At 44.0% G+C, this 25,792-nt stretch overlaps 1 long non-coding RNA gene across 16 annotated transcripts in view; it reads left to right on the top strand.

Moving 5' to 3' along the window:
- LOC109308107 overlaps window positions 1-10,492 on the top strand; it is a 60,436-nt gene extending 49,944 nt beyond the window's left edge. For 13 of the 16 annotated variants that reach the window (XR_002100488.1, XR_002100486.1, XR_002100483.1 and 10 more), the window contains one exon: window positions 9,837-10,492. This is a non-coding gene — a long non-coding RNA (uncharacterized LOC109308107). Of the gene's footprint in view, window positions 1-7,149; window positions 9,141-9,836 lie in introns of those variants that run through there. The other 3 variants (XR_002100489.1, XR_002100490.1, XR_002100491.1) reach the window with 3 other exon arrangements.
- Window positions 10,493-25,792: the final 15,300 nt, after the last annotated feature.

The following is a 25,792-nucleotide window of genomic DNA, read 5'->3' as shown; positions in this document are numbered from 1 at the left end:
ATTCTTTCAAAAAGCTTGCCCAGGATTGAGGTAAGACTAACTGGCCTATAGTTTCCTGGGTCCTCCTTCCTCCCCTTTTTGAAGATGGGAACCACATTGGCTTTCTTCCAGTCCTCTGGCACCATACCAGAGCACCACAAGTGCTCGTACAGCTGTGCCAGGGGTCCCACAATGACCTTAGCTAATTCCCTCAGTACTCTAGGGTGGAGATCATCCAGACCAGCTGATTTGAATACATCCAGTCCCTCCAGAAGTTCCCTAACTAGTTCCTCACTAACACTTGGCCTAGGTGCACCTTCCCTGAGGGGGGCCCAGAGGGGGGGTGGCTGTTCTGGTCTCTGCTCAGGAAAACGGAGGCAAAAAAATCATTAAATAGGTTAGCTTTGTCGTCTAGTGTGATGACCAAATTTCCTAGCGTGTCCTGCAGGGGCCCCATGTTACCTGGAACCTTCTTTTTGCCCCCTATATATTTAAAAAAGGACTTCCTGTTGTCCTTGATCCAGGAAGCTAGTCCCAGTTCCATCTCTGCCTTGGCCTTCCTGACTGCCCCCCTGCATCCCCGAGCAACCACAGTATAATCCTCCCTGGTGATGGCTCCTCCCTTCCATTGGGTGTACACTTCCCTTTTAGCTAGGAGACACTCCCAGATGCTTCTGGTGAGCCATGGGGGCTTTTGCGCCCTCCTGCCCCCTTTGATCCGTGTTGGGATTACCTCCCTTTGGGCTTGGAGGATTGTCTCCTTAAGAAGCGACCACTCTTCCTGGACACCTGGCTCCCCTCCCCTCTGGGGCTTCAGTGCTTCTCCGACTATTCTCCTTAGCTCACTGAAGTCCGCACTCCTGATATCTAGGGCTGCTGCCTTGCTGTAGGCCTTTGCCACCTTGCACTGGATGGTGAATTCCAGCAGGCAATGATTGCTGTCACCCAGATAGTCCAGCACCTACAGCTCCCTCACCAGGTCATTGCTGGTGGCTAGCACCAGGTCCAACAAGGCATCTCCCCTCGTGGGGCTGTGCACCTTCTGGGTTAGATGGAGGTCCTGCATTCTGGCTAGGAACCTACGTGAGTGGTCAGACCTGGCTGATTGCTCTTTCCAGCAGATGTCTGGAAAGTTCAGGTCTCCCACGATGACCATGTCCTTTGATCTAACTACCTCCATGAGCTGACTTAAGAATTCCTGGTCTAGCTCCTCTCCTTGGTTGGGTGGTCTGTAGTAGACCCCCACCTTTAAATCTCTTTCCCCTCAACTGCCTTGTATTCTAAACCAGAACACTTCAGAGTGCCCCTCCTCTGATTCTTTGCTAATTGATGAGGATGTGTAGTCCTCCTTAATGTACAGTGCCACACCCCAACCTTTCCTTCCTGTCCTGTCCCTCCTGTACAGCCTATAGCCCTTGATATTCACCGCCCAGTCATGTGTTGGGTCCCACCATGTTTCAGTGAGCCCCACTATGTCTGGGTTGGTGTCAGCTAGCAGGAGGGTAAGTTCCTCTTGCTTGTTTCCCATACTACGAGCATTTGTGTAGAGGCATTTGAGGCCTCCTAAGGATGTGTGCACTGGCCCCCTACTTTCAGCATTACTCTGGCCCCAGTTGCTTACCTGCGTATATGTTCCACTCATCAGTCTAGGCTGGGCTGTACTTGTGGGTGTTGCTTGGTTTGGCAGTCCAAGGCTTCCTCCGCCCTCGTCTTCCCCTTCTCCAATGAGCCTAGTTTAAAGCCCGCTGGAGGAGATCTGCCAACCTAGAAGAAAACACACACTTACCTTTAGGAGAAAGGTGGAGCCCATCCCATCTGAGCATGTCTCTTGTCGTGATGTGTGGGTCATTGTCGAGGAAACCAAAGCCCACCTTGAGACACCATTCCTGAAGCTGCCAGTTGGTCTCTGCGATACACGTCACATGCTGTCTTCCACGTCCACTCACAGGTAGGACAGAAGAGAAAACCACCTGTGTGCCTATCTCCTTCAGCACCCCCCCCAGAGCGTGGTAGTCCGCCATCAGGTGATATGGGCTTCTCCTGGCCGCATCATTAGTACACACATGGATTAGGACCATGGGGTAGTAATCAGTGGGCTGGATCATGGCCTGGATCATCCCCTTCATGTCCTGAATCTTTGCTCTGGGTAGGCAGTAAACCTCATGTGTCGAAGGGTCCTGGTGACAGATGGGGCCCTCTGTACCTCTCAGGATGAAGTCACCTATGACAATCACTCAACGCTTTTTCCTCCGGGACTGCTTAACTCCTTCATCCTGCTCAGATCATGGAGAGTGTGGAGGTGCCTCCTCTCTGGTTGCCTCCTCTCTTTCCTTCTCTTCCAGAGTTGCCAGGGCCTTGTACCTGTTTTCCAGCAGGATTAGAGGAACTGGAACTGATGTGTTAAGAGCAGCCCTCGTTCTGGAGGTGACCATCTGCCACTCTGCAGTGGAGGGCACTTCCTGAGGTGCTTCTTCCTAGGGTGTGTGGCTCTGCAGGGAAAGGAAATAGCTGTCAATTTCATCCTCCACCTCTCTGATTCCCCTCAGCCTGCTAACCTCCTCCTGGAGCTCCCTCACCTGTGCCCTAAGGCGGGCACCCACAGGACAGGTGTGGGGGTCCCCAATCTCTGCCCCTCCTGGGCAACTCCTGCAGGCCAGGGGGTGGGGGGATGCCAGCCCCTCCATGGACTCTGTCTGGGTGGAGGCCTCAGACAAGCCCTGGGTAGGCTGCGCCCCCCCAGGCTGGGGCCCTGGCAGCACTCCATGTCGACACCATTGTAGGAGCTGCTGCTTGTTTATGGCTTAGTGTGGTGCTTCACCCTGCCCTAGCAGGAGTCTCCCTCCTGGCCCTTCCTGCTTGCCCGCTGGCACGAACACTGATGGAAACACTGGTGCGCTCTTACAGAGTGTGCCTCTTTGCGCGCTCTGTTTGCGTGGCATGGCTTGGAGTGCGTCTCCCTACCAGCTCAGCTAAAAGGGATCCAGGGGGCTTCGATGTAACTCCGGGTTCCTCCCCTCCCATACCTCTTTCATTTGATACTGCTTTACATCTAAGCCACATAGACTAGGTACAAACATTCAAAAAACCCAAGTTGAAATTGACCTAGGTTATGCAGAATGAATGCTGGGTACCCCCAGAGGCTGGGGGCAGGGCATGGTGAGCTCCTGCAGGCAGTGGTGGTGCTGTTGGCGGTGGGAGCATGGCGGTAGCAAGGGGGGAGCTCCTGCAGGTGGCCGTGGTGCTGTTGGCAGTGTGGGTTTGGGGGGAGGGTGGCAAGCGCTGACCAGTGGTTGGCAGCTACTCACAGATGCTACTGGCAGCGTTGGCGGTGGCCAGCGGTGATTGTGGACCACCCACAGATACCACTGGTGGTGTTGGTGGCGAGTGGTGTCTGCCAGCAGGTGCTGCCGGCAGTGTTGGCAGTGCGTTTTCACAGGGGGTACACCACCACACTCAGAGGTTGCATGTGCACCCATGTGCACTCCCTGTGCATTGCCAATGTTATGCAGTTTTCTTTAAGTGGCATAATTTAGATTGCTAGTGAACCAATTTCCCTTGCCTTTAGTGGGTGGTGATGGGGCAAACCCTAGACCAGGTTACACCATTTTTAAAGTAGTCTGTGTGTCCTGAACTTCTGTTCTATTATGGATGTAAACTGCTTTTGTATGCTGAACTTATGTTCTGTTACAAGTATAGACTGGTTTCCAATCACTTATACTGACTGGTAAGAGTGTAATATGTATACCTGGACAGTGGGAACAGACGGGAATCTGCCTGAGTTACTGAATGTAGCTTTTTAGTTATCTGATCAGGATTACAGTCATGACCCTATGGTCTCTTGTTCCCACCTATCCACTATTCAGTGTAAATTGTGGGGACAGACTCTTCTAGTCCCCCTTTATCATTGCAGATTTTGTGACTGGCAGAAAACATGCCAGGTGCAAGGGTAATTCTCATCTCCCTCTATTTAGGGACTGGGGTATATCCTAAAGCCTCTCCGCCCCCGCCCATGTATATATATTTCTAAAATGCTTAGCTTTAGTATTGTGCATAGGAACAACCTATTTAGAATAGTAAACCTTCAGCACATTTCCATTGTGGAGTATGAGACTACTAGAAACTCAAATGCATATATGGTTATGGGGAAGAGGCTAGAACAAAAAAGTGGGATGTCTTCCAGGCCAAGGCAGAGGAATAGTGCTTTGTTTTGCTGTAGCCACTAGGTTAAGATCTGAGGCTGCTATTAATGGAAATAAAGACTGCAGTAGAACTACTCACATATGTATAGTTAAGCATGGGCAGAGAATGTATGATATAGGTCTATATTTTAAAAATAGCAGGTAAATGACAATGGAATGGAAAATATATTAAAACAATAACAGGAAAAATTGTAGATTAACATGCTAACAATTTCTAATGACAGGTGACATGCTTAAAACTTCCTCCCTTTTTTCCCTTCATTATCCACAGAGTTCTACACTGCTCTCTTCTGGGACCTGTTAGTAATTAATATACTTGAATCCCATCTGAGCTGATGGGAAGGAGGCAGGTGAGCTAGATGCTAAATCTAACAGGCAAAATGTACAGGCCGTTCTTACTTTTTCACATGAGACTAGAAGGGTTCGTCTGCCCGAGTTCAAATCTTCAGCAAATGGCTGGCTATAGCTTTAGGAATGATACTCTTCTTTTTGTCCTTCTGATCTTCTGTGATTGAGCAAGGCAGAATTCTGGCAAGTAGATACCTCACAGCCCTGCAGTCAGTTTGGGATGTAGATTTGAGTTGTGATATCCATGTCATAGTGCACATGCTTTGAGAAAGCAGTTAGGAAGAATAATTGAGAGATTCAGTGTGAAGCCACTGAAAGCTGTAATTTAAAGTTTCAGAAGCCTCAGCACTAGTATTACCATTAAAATTTAAAGTGACAGAAGCCCAATTATGTATGGTTATTTTCTTAAATAAAATCATATTTCTCTCCTATCTGAAAGATTCATTTCTGCCTACCAATCACTGTCAGAAGAACCTATCTTTGTAGCTTCTAGTGTCAGAAGAGATGGTTAGCCTCATCCCTGTGACAAAGAAAGAATCAATGGGAAAGCAAAGCTGGGAGCCTCTTTGGAGACAGCAGAAGAGAACGATTTGCATGATAATCAGCAATGGATTCTCTCCTGTGCCAGCCTCCACATTAAAGAAGTGAAGTACAACTTTAATAGTAGCTAAGCAGAGGCCAAACAGGAGCTTCAATCCTACTTCCAGGGAACTGGTGAATTGATACCCAGTGCTGTGGCAAAATTAAACAACCTATTAAAAAAGACAAAGCGGAATGAATGAGCTTGGAGGGCTTTCTGGCAAGCAGTTGTTTAAGAACCTTGTCAAGAGTTCCTGATGCTTTTGCATAGTTATTGTTTTTTAATTTTAAGAGAGAACATTTGGTTATTACTCCAACTTCCCCCTAAACAAGTACCCTCTTCTCTTTCTTTTTCCTATTAAAAAGACTCTTCTAAGCTGTTTAAGTGATGCTAAGTCCAGTGAGCTGCAGGTAAGAAGTTCCTAACATTTACATAAACAGTTAATAAGACTGATTTTAAAATAACAGTGGGATGGGCAGTCTGGGGAACTCCTATTAGTTTAATAGATTGCTACCACTGGTCACAATTTTGTTGGGTGTTTTTCTTAAAGCCTGGAAGGCTGCAATACTGTGAGAATCTGAACTTTCATGGAAATGGGAAGTTTAAAGATTTTGTTGTTGCAAAAAAAGCCTGAAGAATGTGAGCATTAAGGCTAGGTACAGCCATTCAAAAGGCCTGAAGCGAAAAAAATCTAAGTTATGCGATTTTCTGTAAGTGGCGTAGTTTAGATCAGTAGCGAACAGAGCACACAGTCACACTTTGGTGGGGGTGGGGGTGGAGGGCAAATCTTAGACTGGGTTCTGTCCTTTTTAAACCAGTCTGTGTGTGCCAAAGTTCTGTTTTGTTACAGGTATAGACCAGTTTCTGATCACTCATACCAGTAATGTCTGTAGCTGGCATAAAGGTTAAAAAAAAACAGGAGGCAAAACTCATTATTGCGGGGGAGGTGGAGGGAAGGGAGTGGGAATGACTTTAAGCCATTTCCATGATTTTAAATTTATTACTCTTGCATATTGAATATTTGTACGGTTATGGTTGGTATTAACCATTCTATGGATAGTCTGTTATAAAGGGACAAAGTCTTTTTCATTAGTGTAAATCCAAAGCAACTCCTTTAATTCTGAGCTACTTGGGATTAATAGTAAATAGAATTTGGATCATTGCCTCTATAAATACAGTCTATACATTCACTGGACTGGAACTGCTATGGAAATTTAGATAGACATAGTCACAGAAACTACAAAAATAGTTTTTCACTTTATTACCAATATACACGAATTTAATTAATGACTTTGATATTTTCTGATGAGTTTACTGACATAGAAATGACTTGGACAGTCATATGTCCAGGTGGGAAGGATGATGGAGTGATTTCTAAAAACTCGATAGAATTAACTCGTCTTCATTACAAGTGATATCAATATATTACATTGTTTTCCTATTGAGCTGCCAAACAGCTGTATAAAAGATCATGACATAGTTAAGGGATATTATTAAATAAGACATTATGAAAATATTTCAATGCTTTTGGTCACCTTCAGCTAAAACAGTTGGCATTTATAAACCCCCATGTAACAAACTGGAAATGATGAGAAGGAAAAGCAGAGAAATCCCTGGTAGTAAACTAGACAGAGTTCATTGGGACTGGTTAAATATGAAAGAGGTAGAAGGATGTTCACTTTGAAGGTACCTCTGGGGAAGCAGAAAAAGATGGTAAAAGCAGAGCATAGAAATACATTCACTAAGAGTAATAGTATAAACTCTCTAATAGCGAGGAATTACAAAAGAAAACTGCAGAACAGGCTATGGAGATAATGCTGTGATGCACTGGATCATTTCACTATCTACCACTGAGATCAGAAAAAGAGAACATCAGTGAAGTGGGCTTTTAATTATGAACTGCAGACTCGGCAGCAACAGTTTTCTGAAATACTGGCAACTGGCTAGCATTACACTGTACAGTGTATAGATCCACATGCATTCAGTTATATAAATATGCAGTATTTGGAGTTATTTTAAAATGTATTTATTGTTTGCATACAGATACCACTCAGGAGATGCAATCATTTGTTTGGAACCCATTGTGCATGGTGTTGTGCCAACACAGGACATGAAGACAGTCCCTACTCCAAAGACTTTTCAAGTTAATCTGTGCACAGGGGAAGTGTTACAGTGCTACCGAGACTAACACTGCATCTGGACTGGATGGGCAAAATTCACCCCACTGGGTTTTTCCATTGACTTCTGGGTGGTTGTACAAAGGTGAATTTGGTTCTGTGGAGCTAACTGACACCTGTGCCAGCTAAATGTATGGGAGGTGCTGGAGAGGCAGGTTTCTCTAGCAGAGTTTCCTGATAAGCATTTTCTCAAAGGAGAAGTGTTTGCAGACACGAGGCCTCCCCACCCTGAAGATCTTGCCTATATTAGGAAAAGATGTACATGCATTTCCCTTGCCTGGACCTTCCTCTTCTTTGTGGACTGGAACTCTGTTCTCATAGATTAGGTCCCTCTTCTCAGTAATGTGGGAGAGGCCCTTAGTGACTTCAGGCAGCTCCATACTGCATTGGCTTTTGGCTGGATTGACACATGCCTTATGGATGGCAGTATCAAGAAATATTGCCAGTTCCTTTTCCCCCCATTCCTCAGCCTTGACCCTAGGAAGAGCATGCATGCATGACCCCAGGGGAGTATATTGGAGTACTGATTTAGGAAAACCCATGTAAGGGCAAGGACACCAAAAAAAGAGCATACTTATGCTCTATATAAAGGGACAAAGCAATGATCCACTGTCAGATTAAAGGCCAATCCAATTTTTAGGTTATGTACTCTATACAGTTCTTACCTGCTTTAATTTTTAATATCAATGTTCCTTTTAAAGTACCAGGAGCAATATGAGTTTAATGTGAACTCAGAGGGCCATGCGATGCAAGCATAATTGACTCACCACCATCACCGGCTATATTTTTTCCTTTCACTTTCCTTAAGTCTGCTAGAATTTTAATGGAAACCAAGCATGTTATAATGTATGCGTCTGATACAGAGCTTACAACATAATAGTCAATATTGAAATTGGATTTGAATTACTAGGTAAGTAATTGCCAATAAGGAAACTGGAGTAAAAAGCCTGTGGAAAGATAGAAAGTGTCTGCAGGTCACAAGTGAAAGAAGCCAGAAGTAAAATTGTTTATGGAGGTCAAAGGCCTCACTTTTAACTATTATGGTATCAAGGGACTGAAACCACATTTTTTGTGTGGCTTTCTTAGGTAAAATTGGTGTTTTTCTCTTATATGGGAGTCTTGTATCTTTCTAATAATCAGTGTCACAAGTAAAAGCCAAGCAGAACTTGTAAATGAATAATATTTACATTGAACCTTTGAACTAGTGGGCAGATACTATCACTCTTTTTCAGCACAGAGTGCCTAATTCAGTGTTTAACTAACCTTACTTTTATCTTTGCTATTTCCTCTTGAGCTAGATTATCCTCTGTGCAGTAAACAATGAAGAGTACTGTTATGTCCTGAGCAGTGACTATAACCTGTCCTCCCCTTAATGACAGGTTTATGTAGTTTGTCAAAACCCATCATCTGAACAGATCAGATTGAATTACTTCAACAACTGGTGAATTGGAGGTACTCATGTGGTGAAATAAAGGCAGAGAGGTGTCTGTGCTTATTAGATGCTTCCAATAAGAAAAATCAGAGTCACACTGAAAGCTGTCATCTAAGTCGTTTTCCAGAAGCAGAAACAACCTCAGAAAGTGAGAAAAGGAATATTTGTTACACTCAAATGTATTTACCCCCAGGAAGGAATCATAATCATTAATGCTATCATTCTGTTTCTAAGGATGCTAAACCACTCTAGACTGTATTAAGAATAGCCAGAAACAGATTGGCAGAAGAAAAGCAGACACGCCCATTCAAGAACTTATCACACTTGATATTTCTGCTAAAAAGATCAGTATTGATAGTTTTAATGGAGATAATATTTCAATTATCAGAATTAGGTTCTGGAGTAAACAAAGCACTGAGATGAATGGGCATTGAAGGTGGTTCAAGCACCTTCACTGAACACCTTCAAGAGCAAACTGGATGCTTATCTTGCTGGGATCCTATGACCCCAGCTGACTTCCTGCCCTTTGGCTGGGGGCTGGACTCGACGATCTTCCGAGGTCCCTTCCAGCCCTAATGTTTATGCAAACTGTCTGTTCTCTCTGAACTTCTGCTTCTGTCTCCATAGATTTTGTAAATCAGCTTTGCATACATTTCTGCTTGGAAAGTTGAGTTGGTAACTCTTGCCCTCATATTGCAAACACTGAGGCAATATGAGCAGTTCTGTGCACGTGAGTTATATTAATATAACTTCAGAGACTTCACTGGAGTTACTGGATTTATACTAGGGAAAAACAAGAGGAGAATCAGGTTATGTAAAGGAAGTAACCGGGGTTTGTGGTACTCTTTCCAGCTCTGCAGACGACTGTATCTGTGGTCCTGATTAACTCTCTCCATCTCAGTGTATCTTTCTGAAAGATAAATATAATAATTGGTTCCCACCTCATAATGGCATTAGGAGGCTTTCAAATAGTCCTCAAATAATAGGGGAGGGGGATAGAAATGTACAATTTAATTATTGATAGAGAACAGCTGGCAAGTTAAGACACATTATCTTACAACATCTTTTTAGCCATTAACAGACCTTAACTGAAGTCTTATGAAAATGTTATTTGTACCTAGATAGAGATGGATGAGGCCCTTAGAACTGTAGCTGAGACAAAGGAAAATGCTGTATAGCTGAGACAGCTCATTAGCAGTCCAAGCTGTGATGGAATCAGCACTTGGGGTAACTCCAAAACCACCTACCTACTCAACTGGCTGGGAAGACAGTTAGAAGGCAGATTCTAGTGGCAGGATTAATATTTCCCATAGCTTGGCTCCTATGATTTATGTTCCTGGCTATTAAAAGTAGAAGAAAGGAAGGTTTCAGAGCTGTGTTTGTATTCCCCAACAGAGCTGTTTGTAATTTCTATTTTGCTTGGGATTTTTTTCATCTTAATCCATTATCAGACAGACAAAAACAAAGACTTAGTGATTCCTATCTTGACCAGTGGTGTAAATATTAGACATGCACACATTTTTGAAAATGCACTCTAAGTATTTGGCTTAATTGCAATTTTAGCAGTGTGATTTATTTTTTCTAAGACTGGAAAAGGTGCATCACTGATTCTACTATTCATAATCTTTTCAACAGGAAAACCGGAGCGTTGAGGAGAAGCAAATAACAGCTTATCTGCTTTGCAATGTCTCCTCAGGACCCCTCCACAGATAAATGAAGATAAGCTGTGTGAATGCATCTTTCTTCAGCAATAAAATGCACTCATACATTAAATGAATAAGTGGACCCTTCTTTGCTATCATTCCACACAAATTTTCTTTCAAGCTTCCTTTTTTCCTCATTTTCCTCCCCCAGTGCTTTATTGTGTATAAGTATAAAACACATGAGTAGGGCTGGTTGGAAGCAGAAACATACAAAAATATGTAAGATTTGAGAGAAAACAATGAATCCACCATTCACATACCCTTCACTTCTTTAGTTTGCCTTAGGAGTGTTTTTGACCCTCTCCCATAAAAGGCAGCACTGTCACTAGCAAAAGGACTTTGCAAGCAATCTTCTTTACTTTGGCCCTAATTCTGGAGAGCACTTAAACATATACTTAATACCTTTCTTGTTTAAGAGAGCACATATTTAAATCCATTTGAAATCAATGGGACCTAATCATAGATGCTCATGTACTTTCTTGAAATGGGGCCTTTTTTTTTTTTATTCTAAAGGTGAAAAGGTTTAAACCACCAAGAAAATGGGGCACAGGCAAAAACTACATACAGGCTAGGGACAGAAATTACATATAAACTGGTATAAGTGATTGGGAAGCTGGTTAAAATATGTAATACAACAGAAGTACAGTGAATATAAACCACTTTCAAAATGGCTGAAACTGGTTTAAGAAAAACCTGGATGGATGTAGTATCAGATTTAACTGATTTAGGTTAAATCAGTTTACTGAACATCTGTCCCAGATCCCCTCTGGACTCCAGTTAACTCACAGTCCCCCAGCACCCCGCCTCCCTCACAAGCCACCCTTGCAGGGTGGGAGGGCTAGCCTTGTCCCAAACTGTCTGCTCCAGCAGTGCAGGGGGCCATGCTCTAGCACTCTGCCCCCCGGCTTTTGGCCTGAGCATGTGGCTACATTTCCAGAATCGAAAGGGAATGTCTGTTCACTTGTTTATCGGTTCAAGCTACGCAGCTTAGATTAACTTGCTAAGATTGAATCGATTCAGCCTCAGGCTTTTTGACTGTCTGTACTTAGCCATAAGGGCTGCGTATAATTTTAATCGTGAAGGTGTCTCTTATGAGGTACTTCCAGTTCCATGGAAGTCAATGGGAGGTGAGAGTCCTTAGGACCATGTTGCGGGCACATTATGCCCTGTGGATTGGGTCTTACATGTAAAACAGCAAAGCAAACCTTGAGGTACATTGAACTGTCAGATATAATGAGGTGGTGACAGATCATTTTATCAGTGCTCAAGTCCAGATGCAGCCACATGCAGCATTATAACCTGATGCAGGAAGGTTGCTGTGAGACACTGAAAACTAAAGAAAATGTGATCTCCCTACCACCACCCTGCACAGTCTCTCTCATAGCTTGAAGCGAGTCAGCATTTCACACCGTCCAACCACTTTGACATGACAGGTATGGTATTTTCATACCCTTGAATTGCCAAGGAAATCCTCCCTAGAAAAAGTGCAAAAGTTTTCGGTATGGGGGGTGGGGTATAACAATTGGCTTGTAGGCAAGGGTTGAAATGAGCCAACCTGAAACAAATGTAAAGCAATTACCTTTAAAAAAGAACCTCCCCCCACCACACTGGCATTTAAAAGTTGGACTGATTGTATCTATCCCCTCAAAGGCTGACATAACTAATTCTGATTTGATCCCCAAATGTTTTTTGGGGGGAAGATGAGAGAAGCGGAGAAGATTTGTTTGTGGTAGTGGCGGTGGTGGTGGCGGGCGGGGGGTTGGAATCATGCTTTAACTCTAGTTGTTGATTCTCAGAAGTAATTGCCACCCTGGAAAGGTAATTACATATGCCATTGTTTATACACATAATAGGCCTGGAAAGCATGTTCTGCAGATAGAAAAAAGAAAATCCTGCTTTCACATTAGGGCGGTACACTATGTATAGTGACAGAATGCCACAAATAGCATTCAAACCCTTGCATGTTAGTGGTTGATTTTTCTTGATGCATTTGTGTGTTTGGAGTGGGGTGGGAAGGTTGGGGGGGAAGGGATAAAAAGCAAGGAAAGGGGTGGAGCAAAAAAGACAATTTTGTTGTGTAGTAACCACAGCACATTCCATTGCTTTCACTGCTCAGATTTGTATTGCATGAACATGACCCATAAGAACTGCTTTAAAAATTACTTTCTTGATGGAGTATTTTTTTGCCATACAATTATTAATGACTGGAATGTAGATCATCTGTTGAATTATATCAGATACTTGAATAAATGGGGTACTATGCTAATATTAGCTTTTCTAATCTGAATGACTCTGAAAGTAGACCAGACAGTCTGACAGAATTTTGGATAGTGCTTTGCATCATTTTTTGTGCTTTTATAAAGTGAATTTAGGTCACAAAAGTCCAGGTCTACATTTTAATGCTTTCCCTCTTCCTCTGTAAGACAACTCAGTAGAAGGAACACACCATACTGTGATATTCCTACCAAGTGTGGTTTTTAAATGCAAACATTTAAAAAAATAATATTGCAAGCATCAGGACTAACAAAGAAAAAATACATATGTATTTCAATATTGAACCGAGCATTGTTAGATGTCCAAGCGATTCAGAGCGGCCCATTCTCTGCTGCAGTGTCCAGCAAATTGCATGACCTGCTTGTTAGGCTTGACAACAGTGTTTTACCTAACAAAGGCCTCAACAGCTCAGAGCAGCAGTGGAATGTCGAAATGAGCACATTTCACACACAGATGTGTGACCATAATAGCCTATAAGAAGATGCATGTGGTGGAGAGAAGGGCTTGGGGGGTTGGGGAGGCTAACAGTTAGCAGTAGGGACATGGCCCTACTGACCACATTTAATCAGCCCTTCTGTAAACAATTCAACATTTTCATTGTTCTCTAAAAACTAATAAAGAGAAACAAGCACTTTTCATTCATCTTGAAGTAATTTTCTGTCAGGTTTGAGCCCCTTGTGGCCTACAGCTTGTGCATTGCTAGCTGTGTGATACAACAACTATTTCAATTTATTTTACAAACTCTGGCCATTCACATGTCAGTTAGTGTTCACCAAGCCGGCATCTGAAATTGTGCAGTTAACGAGTTTTACAACATTTCTATCAAGAGAAACTGTTTAGCATAACTGACTCTTAAGGAGTTATTATACCTCTAAAAATCCATTTTAAGGGGCATTATTTAAATAAAATAGAAAAACGGTTCACTGCCTTTTAAAGGGGCTACAAAAAAAGTCCATCAGATCCAGTGCAGTAATCCTCAGCTTAAAGCACTCTTGAGAGCACTTCTGGGAATTATCAGCATAATGAAATGTTTTGTGAAATGTCCAGATAGATTCCTCTACTCAACAATTTTACTGCACTATATTTATTTTCCTCCTAGTTTTTAAAGAAGTGAATTACTTTTTTGAGGGGATGATTCTATGCTGTGCAGATTAACTGAACACATTATTACCAAGGTTGTAGCGTAAGTAAGGGTTCAGTTTGCAGTTAGTCTATATACAGCTGCAGAAAAAAAGTCGGCCTTTTATGCTATACTCAGCTCTAGAAGGGTTAAATCACAATGAGGCTTATGCAGATTTGCATTTCTCTTGTACTGCATTTTTCCCATACTCTTAAACAACTTTGTTACACAATGGCACCTGTAAAATTCTTTATTGAAAACAATTTTTACCCTCTTCATAAGTTAATTAAGCAAACAACAAAGCTGTAAAACTGAAATAGTTTAAAAAGGAATTTCTGAATCTTTTATGTAAAGAAAGACAGATTTCCATGCATTCACTATGATGGCCAATGACTGCAAACTGCTTCATGGTGATGGTGAGTCTTTAATGCTAGCAAACTACTGTATATATCAGTAAATTAATCTTAGCATATTAAATTACCAAGGAGGAATAAAGCTACACTTGCTATGTAAATAACCCATAATTCTGCTGAAAATGACCACTAGTAGGAAAGAAAATATGCTGCAGTATCACAGGAGAAACAATCTACAGTATACTTTTTTACATACATAATTATTATTACAGGTTTTTCTCTCTGCTATCTAGTTCAACTGCTACCTCAAGGTCAAATTTCTTTTAAAGTAATCAGTGTAGTGAATGCAGTTATACTGGCAGATAATGTGGCTCCAAGTTCATAGAGTGATTTTTTCCATTTTTTTCTGAGACAGAGGCAGCTACTACAGTGTTTTGCAACACCATTTACTCAAAGGAAGTTCAGTAACATTTATGGACATGACCCAGTAGTGTGATATCATTCATTGCCTTGGCACCTTCTCAGAATCATGTCATCATATATGGTCCACTAGCATGTCTAGTACTATACCATCAATTCTAAAATTCCTATCTTCCATAGGTTATATTTCTGCTTGGACAGAAAAAAGTACAAGATAGCTTCCCAAGCAACACAACTAACTGATCTACTGAAAACATAAACCAATGGAATAGACACCTCCCTACCAAGTGGATTGAGGGCTTCAGCATGTAAACTGCATCAGAACTCTGTGGCACTAATGCAGCTTGTACATAGTATTAAGCATGTCAATAGCTACACTGATGTTAATGATTGACTTGTGCACTTAAAATGTGTTTAAGCACTTTGGACTGGTGCCAGAATACTCAGCACCACCTTATGGCACGAAATCTTAAAGAACTAAACAGCAGAAAAAGTAAGGCGGAAGAAGACTTATAAAAATAACTGGCTTAGATTTATGTTAGAGGCAATGGAAACAAGCCAGTGTGTTTAAACAATGTATGCGTGGTTCGGCTATTGGAAGGAGGGGAAGAAAAAAGGCTACTGGATTCCCAGAATATTGGATACCAAAGACATCAAAAATGGAAGTTTAAAAGAACTCAGTGTATAGAAAATTGTTTCACATTCCAGGGGGGAAATTATGGCAGGGAGAAGTCCAGGAATGAATGCCCATTTGGTATGCAACTAACAACAGAGACAAAGACAAAATATTATATTCTCTCGCATATAACATGCCCCCAGATCAAACATGCACCTTGTTTTGGAAAACACAATGTAGAAAAAAAAAGATTTTTTCAGAGTCATGGCTATGTGTGTACCAGAATAAGTCCTCCTAGGACAGTGATCTCCAACCTTTTTAAGCAGGAGATCAACTTTTGCATTTAAAAGCAACCCAAGATCTACCATGCACTGCCACCACCCCTTCTCCCCACCCTGCCCAGCAGGTAAGTCTGTGGGGATGGAAGGGGAGGGGGCAGATCGAGGCAGAGAGAGAAAAAATTATTTGGGGGCGCACCTCCCCAGCATGTAAGCCTCACCCGGCTGGGGCCCCACTCAACTTACCCCTGCTCCTGCCTCTGTAGCACTGTTCCTTACTGTGGGGGCCTTAATTTAGCCCCCACCCCTTCCCTTCTCCACAGATTGACCTGCTGGGCTGGGGCACGTGCGTGCATGTATGTGGGCACTCAGTCCCTCACCCCAGCCTCGGTTCAACTCCAAGAGGCTCTGAGATCTACTGGGAGAGGCTCCAAGATCTAGTGGTGGATCGAGATCCACCGGTTGGTAATCATTGTCCTAGGAATACAAAGTGACCAGGAAGTGTGGCACCAGGAAGTGTGGCACCAGGAGTGCACGTCTATACACATGTGCCCTTAATGTGCATTAAAATGTAGAATTTAGGCTAATTGCACCTAAATTGGATAACTGGAAATTTAAGTGCGATTAGTTAAAGCACATTAGCATAGGTGTAGATGCGACTTGGCATTAACTTTAGTGCTGTGTCTGCTCAGCCATGAGGGGGCTGGCCTGAGCTCAGCCCAAGGGCTCCTGGCTGGCCGCCTCTCCTCCCCCAGGGCTGGGCTGCTTTCTGGCAGTCCCTATCTGCAGGCTATAAAAGCCTGAAGCCATTTTGTGCCCTGTGGCACATACCACAGGAGCCTGGGGTAATACTACCCAGGAGCCTAGCAGGATCCATATGCCCCCTGGACAGGCCACAGGCTGTCTCTGCCTGGCCTGTCCCTCTCCAGAGATGCTGCTTGGCCACAGGCGAGTGCTGCAAAGGGGTGCAGCTTGCTGCACCCTTTGCCCAGCCCTGAGATCCACCTGGTGCTGCTGCCTGGGTATCTCTGGCAGCAGGACCAGAACCTGCTCCCTGCTGCTGTTCACCCCCAGCCAGCTCCTGTGCTTGCAGGGCCTGTGGTGAAGTGCCCCTGACACATGGCTCCTAGTCCCTGGCTGTGCCCCTGCGCTGGGCGCTGCTGGCGCTATCTAGGGCAGGCCATGCAGGGACAGCTGCACAGGGTTCCAGAGAGCCAGAGATGGATGACCATGTTGTCATCCTCCTCCTCATTGAGCCCCAGCTCTTCCCACATGCACACACACGTGCCAACCACCAGGGCCCCCAACTGGACCCGGAAGGAGGTATGCGACCTTGTGGCACTTTGGGGTCTTGCTGATGTGCAGAGGCAGCTCACATGGGGTGGGTGCTTGAATGGCCATATTTACAAGGCCCTGTCAGCTGGGATGTGGGAGTGACGGCACTCTTGGTCAGTGTGGCAGTGCCATGTAAAGGTCAAGGTCTTGTGGGCACAGTGGATGTCCATGACCAACTTCAATCATCAGTCTGGTCATTCCCAAAAGCCCATGCCCTTTATGTAGGAGCTGACCCATATTTTGGCATCCCAGGAGACAGTCCACACCCTTGTGACTGCCACCAGCAGGGGTGGCCTGGCCATGCCCCCACCCTGCCCTGATGCCTCTCGTGACACATCACCAGAGGAGGGGCCCTTGAGCCTTCGGTGCCCTGCCTCAACCTCCTTCTTAACTGATGCATCCACTGGCAGCTCAGGGAGACCTACCCAGCGGCTGCATCACCTTGGGCATAGCCCCAGACCCTGGCATGAGGATCAGTCAGCCACACCACTGTCAGCAGTGCCAGCTCCTCCCTGGGGGGGTCCCTGGCCAGGTGCCGGCCCACTGCATATTGTGGACCATGGACAGTGGGTGCAGCCAGATGCCGCTGCTGACAGGGAGGCCTATGCCAAGCCACTAGCCCTATCAACCCCAGCCACATGGTAACTCCCATACTGGGAGAGGGCACACCAGAGCCCCTGGTCTGGCCCCCACCCTGGACTTCCCCCACCCATCTGTGCCTGGCTACACCAGTCTCCCCCACACCACACAACTGAAGATCCAGCCCCACATAAGGCCACCATGTGATGGGGTCACCACAGCCCCCAGAACCACAGGGAAACAACCAGGGGCTGGGGTGCAGGGCACCTGTCCTGGGGTTCTGCCCCTAGGCCCCTCCCATGGCCCCCCACTCTGGGCTTGATCAGCCAAAATATACTAAATAGTTTTCCTCCTGTATATAGTTTGACTCCTGTAAGCAGTTTTTTTTATTGTTGGTGGGTGGGGAGGGTGGTGGAGGGGCACTTTGTTGAGGGGGGAAATATGGGGGTTGTGAGGGCAATAAAGTGTTTTGGTTTCATCCATGTGCGTGTCCTGAGAGTGGTGCTGGGGGTGGGCAGGGGTAGGGGATGTGTGTGAGCGGTGGGGCACGTGGGCTGGAGTGGGGAGTGCAGAAAGAGGGGTTGGGCAAGCCCTCCCTCAGCCAATGCCCTGGACCCCACTGGTGGTTCTGTGACTGTCCTGGGGCCTGGGTGGAGGGGGGGCCTGCTGGGGCTAGCAGGGCCAGAACCATGGTCAGCAGCAGTGCAGGGCACTGGTCATTGCTGGCAGGGACTAGGCTGGAGCAGCGAGGTGCTTGGTGCTGCTGGCAGAGGCAGGGGTAGTCATGGCATGGGGAGGCAGGGTGGGCAGTTAGTTAGTCCCAAGGACTGTTAGTTCTTTACTATAAGTAGTTCTTTATGTAACTTCCTGCAAATAGTGTTTTCACCTCATAAGTCTCATCAAGATACTACCAGCAGCTCATTACCTCCTTCAGGCATAAGCTACAGTGCTCTGCTACCCTGAGAGCATTAACACAGAATTCTGCCATCTTGGCAGACATTTTGGCAGCCGGGTGGCATGCACAATATCTCTGCAGTAAAGCTAATTAGTTAGCTCTGCAGTAAAGTATAACTGTCTACATGTGCACCTGTATTACAGTGCAGTAAATTAATTAACTCCCCTGTAGGATAGTACTGTCCAGGACAACTACTGTCGTACCTCAAAGTAGTTATGTGCCTTGAAACACGTGTAGACAGTAACTGTGGCTGGCTGGGACATGAGGGTGCTACAGTGCAGGGACTGCCTGCTGGCTAGCCTCGCGCTGTAGCACCCTTGAGCTCCAGCCAGCCCCTCCGCAGCATGTTGAGCCAGGGTGGACCACCCTTGGGCTGGCAGGCTGACCCCTGGACCTCCTGCCAGGCAGGGCTGCTCCACTGTGGCTCAATGTGTTCAGCATGTTAACACTGCACCCAGGAGTAATAAACTCTGGCATGAACTGTGCCGGAGTTTATTGCTACATGCTAATTGCATATGTAGATGTACCCAGAACTGGATAACTGATGCTGCTGAGAAGCCATTGCTGATAGAGAAACTTCTTGGTAGGGTAAAACCCATGCTGAACTTCAAGCTGCAGTCAGCAGTGTGGATATACTTAAAATCACTAGAGTCTGAGGGTCAATCTGTAAAACGTTACTATTTTAACTCTATTCTTGCATATACGTCTTACACATACATTCTTACACATTTTACTGTGTAGTACTCTGCTGGCTGCACTCTAATTTCACCTCTCAGACATATTTCCCCATATGTAGGGTAGGAATCAAGTGGCATAGAGCCGGCATTATGAATTCTACATCACCTGAGAGTTTTTCTTCAGTAAAAACTTCCTCATTCTCCTTTTTAGAGGAAGTTCAATGGCTGCTTGGCACCGCTGAGACAATATAGAAAGAATAATACAGTTGGAAACCTTATCTTTAAAGAGTGTAAAAATTACAATTAATAATAAAAAGTAAGTACTAGTAATAAAATGCCCCAACAAGCATTAGTATTATAGGAAAAGTATTAGTGCACCACGTGTAAGTACAGGTTCAGGTATGAAATTATTCTTCTTACTGATAGTATAGGTAAACCCATCTTATTTTTAAGCTTCCAGAATTTCATTTTGAATCTGTAAACAAATTGCTGAAAGAAAAGGTAACACAGGAAAAAACTCAGCTCACAGTAGCAGAATTGCGTTTTTTATGATAAGAAAAATATTCCTATTTACAATTTCTTTCTTTTTTCAAGGATGAGCTGGACTGTTCTCTGGCTTTCAGTGGAACTACACAACAGTGCAACTGTTGGCAAGTCCACATCAGGTTTGGTAGTACTAACAATAATGCCAAAGACCCTTTTCACAGAGACACATATGATACAGAAGAACAAGCAAAACAAAGAAATGAAAACAAGGAACACAAGGAAAAAGAAAGACAATTCACTATTTTTGGATCAGCATTTGAGCTTACTTTAATGACTTTTAGGTGAACAAGATGATGCAGCTATTTGCTGTGAGTTCAAAATATTAGCCTGTGGATTTACAGCAACGTAGGAAATTACCGTATGTTCATGAAAGAGTAATTGTTTAATATATTGGATCTCCATGAGAACTGAAACCCTTAATGGTAGCTGAGGGTGCAGTCCTTACTGACCAACTTACTGTCTTATTGGACTTACTGTCCAATAAAGATGCATCAGTTATTATATATACATATTTTTCTTTTATTTTCTCACCAGCAAATGATAAACTCTGATTGACTTCTGGCTACACAGGGAGGTCAATAGTTCACATCTGATTTAATTTTTTGTATAGCCCCTCCTAATAATTTTTGCATTTCAGAATAATAGCAGAATATATGTATTAATGTTCCCACCTGGTTACAATCTCTCCAAAGTAAAGTAGGATCTCATTCATACTTGTACCGCACAAGTGATAGATACGTGCAGGTAATTGTTTTTGATTGAGTTTCAGAATGTGGCAGGTAGACCAAGCTCTTTTCCCATCCTGAAATATGCACATTGATTCATCACTATCTAGGTCAGCTTCAAACTCTGCCCATTTACCCATAGGGCACTGTATTTATGATTCTGTTGTGGTCTCTCTGCTTTCCCTGTCTCTTTCAGCAGGTCCATGTGCTGCTCACACTGAATGGGCTATTTTCAGCTCTCTGCTATTTGTAGACTTAAAAATATAAAGCTGTGCAGCAATTCTAATGATCCACAAACATCTTTTTTTAAAAAGTCTTAATTTTTTAAAAAAGGATCGTGCCTACATCATAAAAAATGAACTCAGATAGCACAGACTATGGACACCATCACCACAAAAACATCTATGGAGAGGTGGTATCACAGCAGGGCATGAAAATACTTATAGTGTCCATAGATTACACCATATGCCATACACACTATACACTGTACACCAAATGTATATCATATATATTTCTGAGAGAGAAAACAAGATAGAAGAGGAGCAGAGAACTAGAGCGTAAGGGCACACTTACTTGCTATGCGTTTGGGAGCTGCCATCCAGGTGTGTACATTGGAAATCAGGAGGAATAAAAACTTTCTGCTGAAAACAATGAATGCATACTTATTCCAGAAAACGTAAATAAAATTATCTGCAGGACCTACCTTGAAAACTACCATTCTCTTGGTATCAGGTGGCCCCGCAGAATCACCACAGGGATTGCAGAGTTTGTGAGACTGCTTGACAGACTGGCTCTAGGGCAGCGGTTCCCAAACTTGGGCAGACTGAGCACTGCTAATTTAAAATGATACAGCTCTAAGTACCACCAGCAAATTTTTCAGTTCAACCTTAAAGTACCACCAGCATTTTTTTGTCATTTAAAGTAATTATAATAAATCTGTTAACATGTACCACAGACAGGTAGTCTGTGTACCACTGGTGGGACCTGTACCAGTTTGGGAACTGCTGCTCTAGGGCAACTTGCTGGTACTGTAGCCAGCCTTACATATACCCATCTTTCTCATGGAAAAGAGCATGAGAGAGAGAAACAAGTCCTACCCTGACCATTTCCTATGGAAGTCAAGAAGATGCTGGTCAGAACACAACCTACGCAAATAGAATAAAAGCAAAACCTAGACGTACCTTCTGTTATCAGTGGTCTATGCCCTGTCCTCGTACATGACAGGCTCCCAACTGCATATTGCTGAGCGGGCTCAGTCACATGTCCCTTGGGGAAATTTTCTCTGTCATCTTGACTGGCATAAGGATTGCAAAGATACACTACCTGAGGGTTCAAGTGTTCCCTGTCTGCTTAGACACTAACATTTCTTGGACCACTATCACTATAGCTACGTTTTCTGTCTTGCACATGGACCATTGATGCTCTCACCTATCTATCAGGAATACCACCTCCTATTAATAAAACCTGAACCATGAAAAGTCTTTTTGCTAGGATCCTTCCATTAACCATCACACCAGCAACAAATATCAACTTTGATCTGAATGCCAAAGCTTGAATTTTAGGAACTCACTTTATTTATCGATCTATAAATTACTCATCTGACAAAGATGACAACAGTTGAGAGAATAGTGATTTTTTAGAAGACTTACTTTTGAGCAGGGAATGAAGGATAGAAAATGGTATTAACTTTTTAGAGGCAATTCAGACATTTGGATACCATGTGCACTGGGACATCTGTACCACGGTTACAATTTAAGCCTTCAGAGGATATAGACTAGTGAGTCTCAACCGGGGTTCTACAAGATCCTTTTAAGGGTGTAACAGTGCTCAGACTTTTTGTGAGCAGGTAACGACTCATTTCTCTATATTTCAGATGCCCCATGCCCACTCTCATATCCTGTGGATGAATGGCACCTCTGGCAGTTCCTCTAGGGGCTCCTACTCCCATTCCCAGTCCTCAGCCCTTCAGCACCATGCTCCAATTGCCTCCCTGTACTCTAAGCACCATACTCCACTATGCGTGGGTGAATATAGGGCTGTGCTTTTCAACCTGGCTTATTCCCACATTCCTCTCATGCTCTCAGAGCTGGTGGCTTGGGTCACTGGAGGAACAGCTGAAGCAGTGAAGGCTGCTTGCTCACTCAGGTACAGACTGGAGGCAGGGAGGAGACAGAGGAAAGAGCAGGGCATGAGAGGGTGCTGCCCCTGTCACTCTCACAATCACCAGCCTCTGTGCCCCCAGCGACCACTGTCACTCTCTTTTCCTCCTGCAAGGACTCCGTTCTTCAGCTGTCTAATGACCCAGACTGCAATCTACCCCACTGCCTGTGCTGAGCACCATGCACCAGCTCCTACCATGCTTTCAGGGTTGCCTTGCCTGCTGATGCCTGCCCTGCCACCCTTATATGAAGGTCCTGAGAAAATAACCACTGTAAGAAATAAATGCTAAGTTTTTGAAATGCAATGCTAATACCTTCCCAAAAGTTATGGAGAGATGCCTCCAGTCTAAAAAAGGTTGAGAATCACTGGCACAGGCAGTTGTGACAGTTGTATCAATATCAAGGTATACTAATACAAGCTGCTATTATGTACGTGTTATGTCTTCATAATTCTGTAGCATAGCAAAGCCATTTCAACTTTAACTCTGTCTAAGTCCACCGAGGGAAATGCAGCCACTGAGTCTTATTTTGAACCAGTCCTAAGGCCTGGTCAAATGCCTGCTGAAATCAGCAGGAATCCTTCTGTTGACTAAACTGATTTAAGACAGGGATGAGAGGCAATAAAGGCATCTACAAGTTAGGTACTTCATTTTCAAGTACCTGGCTCACAGAATGGAATTCAAAGCCCTGAGCTAGGGATTTAGTTTTCTTATACAATATAGGGGAAGAACTTGGTACCTCAGAAAATCTGCCAAATCCTAGCCAATGGAAATGTTAATCAGAGGAATATGTCTGAGCTTAGATGTCTGAGTCAAGACTACAGATAGGCACCTGTATTCAAAAAGGATCCAGAGCCAGGAATTCAGTCTCAAGGCATGCACTTACCACTAGTCTTTGGAAAAAATGCTCTCACCTATCTATCAGCTTCTTTTTACAATGCCATGGCTTGCGGTGCCTATCTCTTATATAATCATCTAGCAGTTAGAGCACTTGCACAGGCGTTCCTTGGTTTAATGAATGAATGACAGTGCCCTGCCTTACCAGTCTATCAGTTCATTGGGGGTACCCGTTATCCCTTCCACTGAAACTGTGCAAAGAATGAAAGATTAATGGTGGCAGAAAAAGAGCAAGGAAGAAGGTTTATGGTGGGCATGTCTACATATACAATCAATGTGTTTCTGTGCAGAAAATTCAGGCCCATGACAGCACTCCCTTGTGTATATCTAAATGTGTGCCCCTGTTGGGAGCGCATTCCTAGTCCAGGGCTGCTCCCCTGCACATCCAGGAGGAGCTCTAAGCTCCCCGGGTGCCAGCCCCAGACTGGCACAGGGCATAGGGACTTAGCCCCAAGCTCTGGAGGGCAGGGGAGGTAGGGCAGAGGGTACTAGAAAACAGAGCATTAGACTAATACACTGCACAGTAATTGCTGCACACATGCAGACGGTGAGTTTTTACTGCACATTGGAGTAGTCTAATGCATAGTAAAGCGTCTTATGTAAACATACCCTGTAGCTTAGTGGCTAGGGGTCTTGGCTGGGAGGGGAAGAGTCTTAGAGACTCAACACCATGTTTATTTTTTATTTAATAGCTATTTAATGTAAATGCATAAAGTAAAAGCAGCGCAAAGTTTAAACTACAGTGTGGTCCTTCCTGCTTACTTTTGGCCCCATTAATTTTGCTTTCTTTGCTGCCCATCTGGCCAGCTTCAATACGATGGGTAGAGAGCTCACTCATCCTCTGGCCATGCTTTTGAATGAAAGTGGCTGTAACTGCTGCATTTTGTGCTGAATTTACTGCCGTAGTTGGTGTGTATGAGCACACCCATTAGACTGGGCCCCTCTGGGTACTGACAACATCCTTATATTATATAAACCAAAGTCAAACTGAAAACCACTGTGCTGGCTCTGCACACCCTCACTGGAAAGAGCATAACTCATGTAAAACTCATGTAAAACTAAGGCAGTGATACTCCTGCTGTACTCAGCACTGGTGAGACTGCAGTTGGACTACTGCGTCCACTTCTGGGCACCGTACTTCAATAAGGACATGGAAAAACTTGAGAGGGTTCAGAAAAGAGCCACCCATATGATGAGGGACTTGCGAGGCAAGCCATGAGAGGAAAGGCTGAGGGACCTGGGCCTCTTTAGCCTAAAGAAGAGAAAGTTGAGAGGGGACTTGTTATCAGCTTACTGCTATATCAGAGGAGTGCATGAGGAGCTCACCTGACCCCAGTTGTCTTCCTGCCTAGAGCGGGGAAGGCCGTTTGGGGGAGGGGGAGTTGAACCTGATGATCTGCAAGGTCCCTTCCAGCCCCTAACAATCTATGAATCTATGACTGAAACCATTAGTGTGGCCCAACATGGGCCAATCGACTGTAATGAGTGTGAAGCAAAGCCCATTAACCTGTGTAAAGACATACTGACACAGCTATACTACTTCTGGTTGGGGAGCTAGCATGTACACAGTCAGTGTGGCAAGCCTCAGTATTACACCAAATTGTTCTGTATAGATATATAGTATGTACTACTTTGCTGATCATTTTGATCCAAATGGCTCTTAGGTAGGAGCTAAGCACCTAGATGCTTAAACTATGCTCATCTGGGCATGAACAGATGGCAGAACTAAAGGCACCCAGGGAAATTTCAGGCAAAAGGAAGGCTTCTAATGAGGTTTAAGGCACATCCAGAATTAGGTGTCTACTAGGCAATATGTTTTATGGGTTACTGTTTTGGGTGCTGGCACCAAACACTAAATTCAGCAGTAGGGGTCTTTTTTTGGATCTGGCTGGAATCATGAACTCTTTGTATTAAAAGAATATCTCAAAATATTCTGCTCATGTAACTACAGCTGAAAAGCTAAAGAAAAAGATTACTCAAGGACTTTAGTGTCCAGATTTTTGGCACAGAATAGTCCTCCAATGTGATTCACTTTGATTTTATTCGCCAGCTATTTTTCACATGCTCCCAGCTTGCTCCCAGTTTAACATGCAACATGATTCCATGACATGGTGAAGCCAGTGACTTTCATCTGGAAAAACCATTGTATTATCGAACATTGTTTTGAATGAATTCATACACCAAAGAAGATTTTTTTAAAAAAACCCTTCTTTCACTTTTTCTCCAAAATAAATCCCTGCAAAAGTTGCACTGATTGCATTTAATGATTTTATATCTATTTAGTTACGATGGTGCATCCCTCTATTAAGGGCCATGCTTACTCTTGGCATATATAGATTCATAGATTCATAGACTCATAGATGCTAGGGTCGGAAGGGACCTCAATGGATCATCGAGTCCGACCCCCTGCATAAGCAGGAAAGAGTGCTGGGCCTACATTA

Source organism: Crocodylus porosus, unplaced genomic scaffold (assembly GCF_001723895.1).
Source record: "Crocodylus porosus isolate Cpor-Errol unplaced genomic scaffold, CroPor_comp1, whole genome shotgun sequence".
Lineage (NCBI taxonomy): Eukaryota > Metazoa > Chordata > Crocodylia > Crocodylidae > Crocodylus > Crocodylus porosus.
This window is presented reverse-complemented; position numbering and strand designations above follow the sequence as displayed.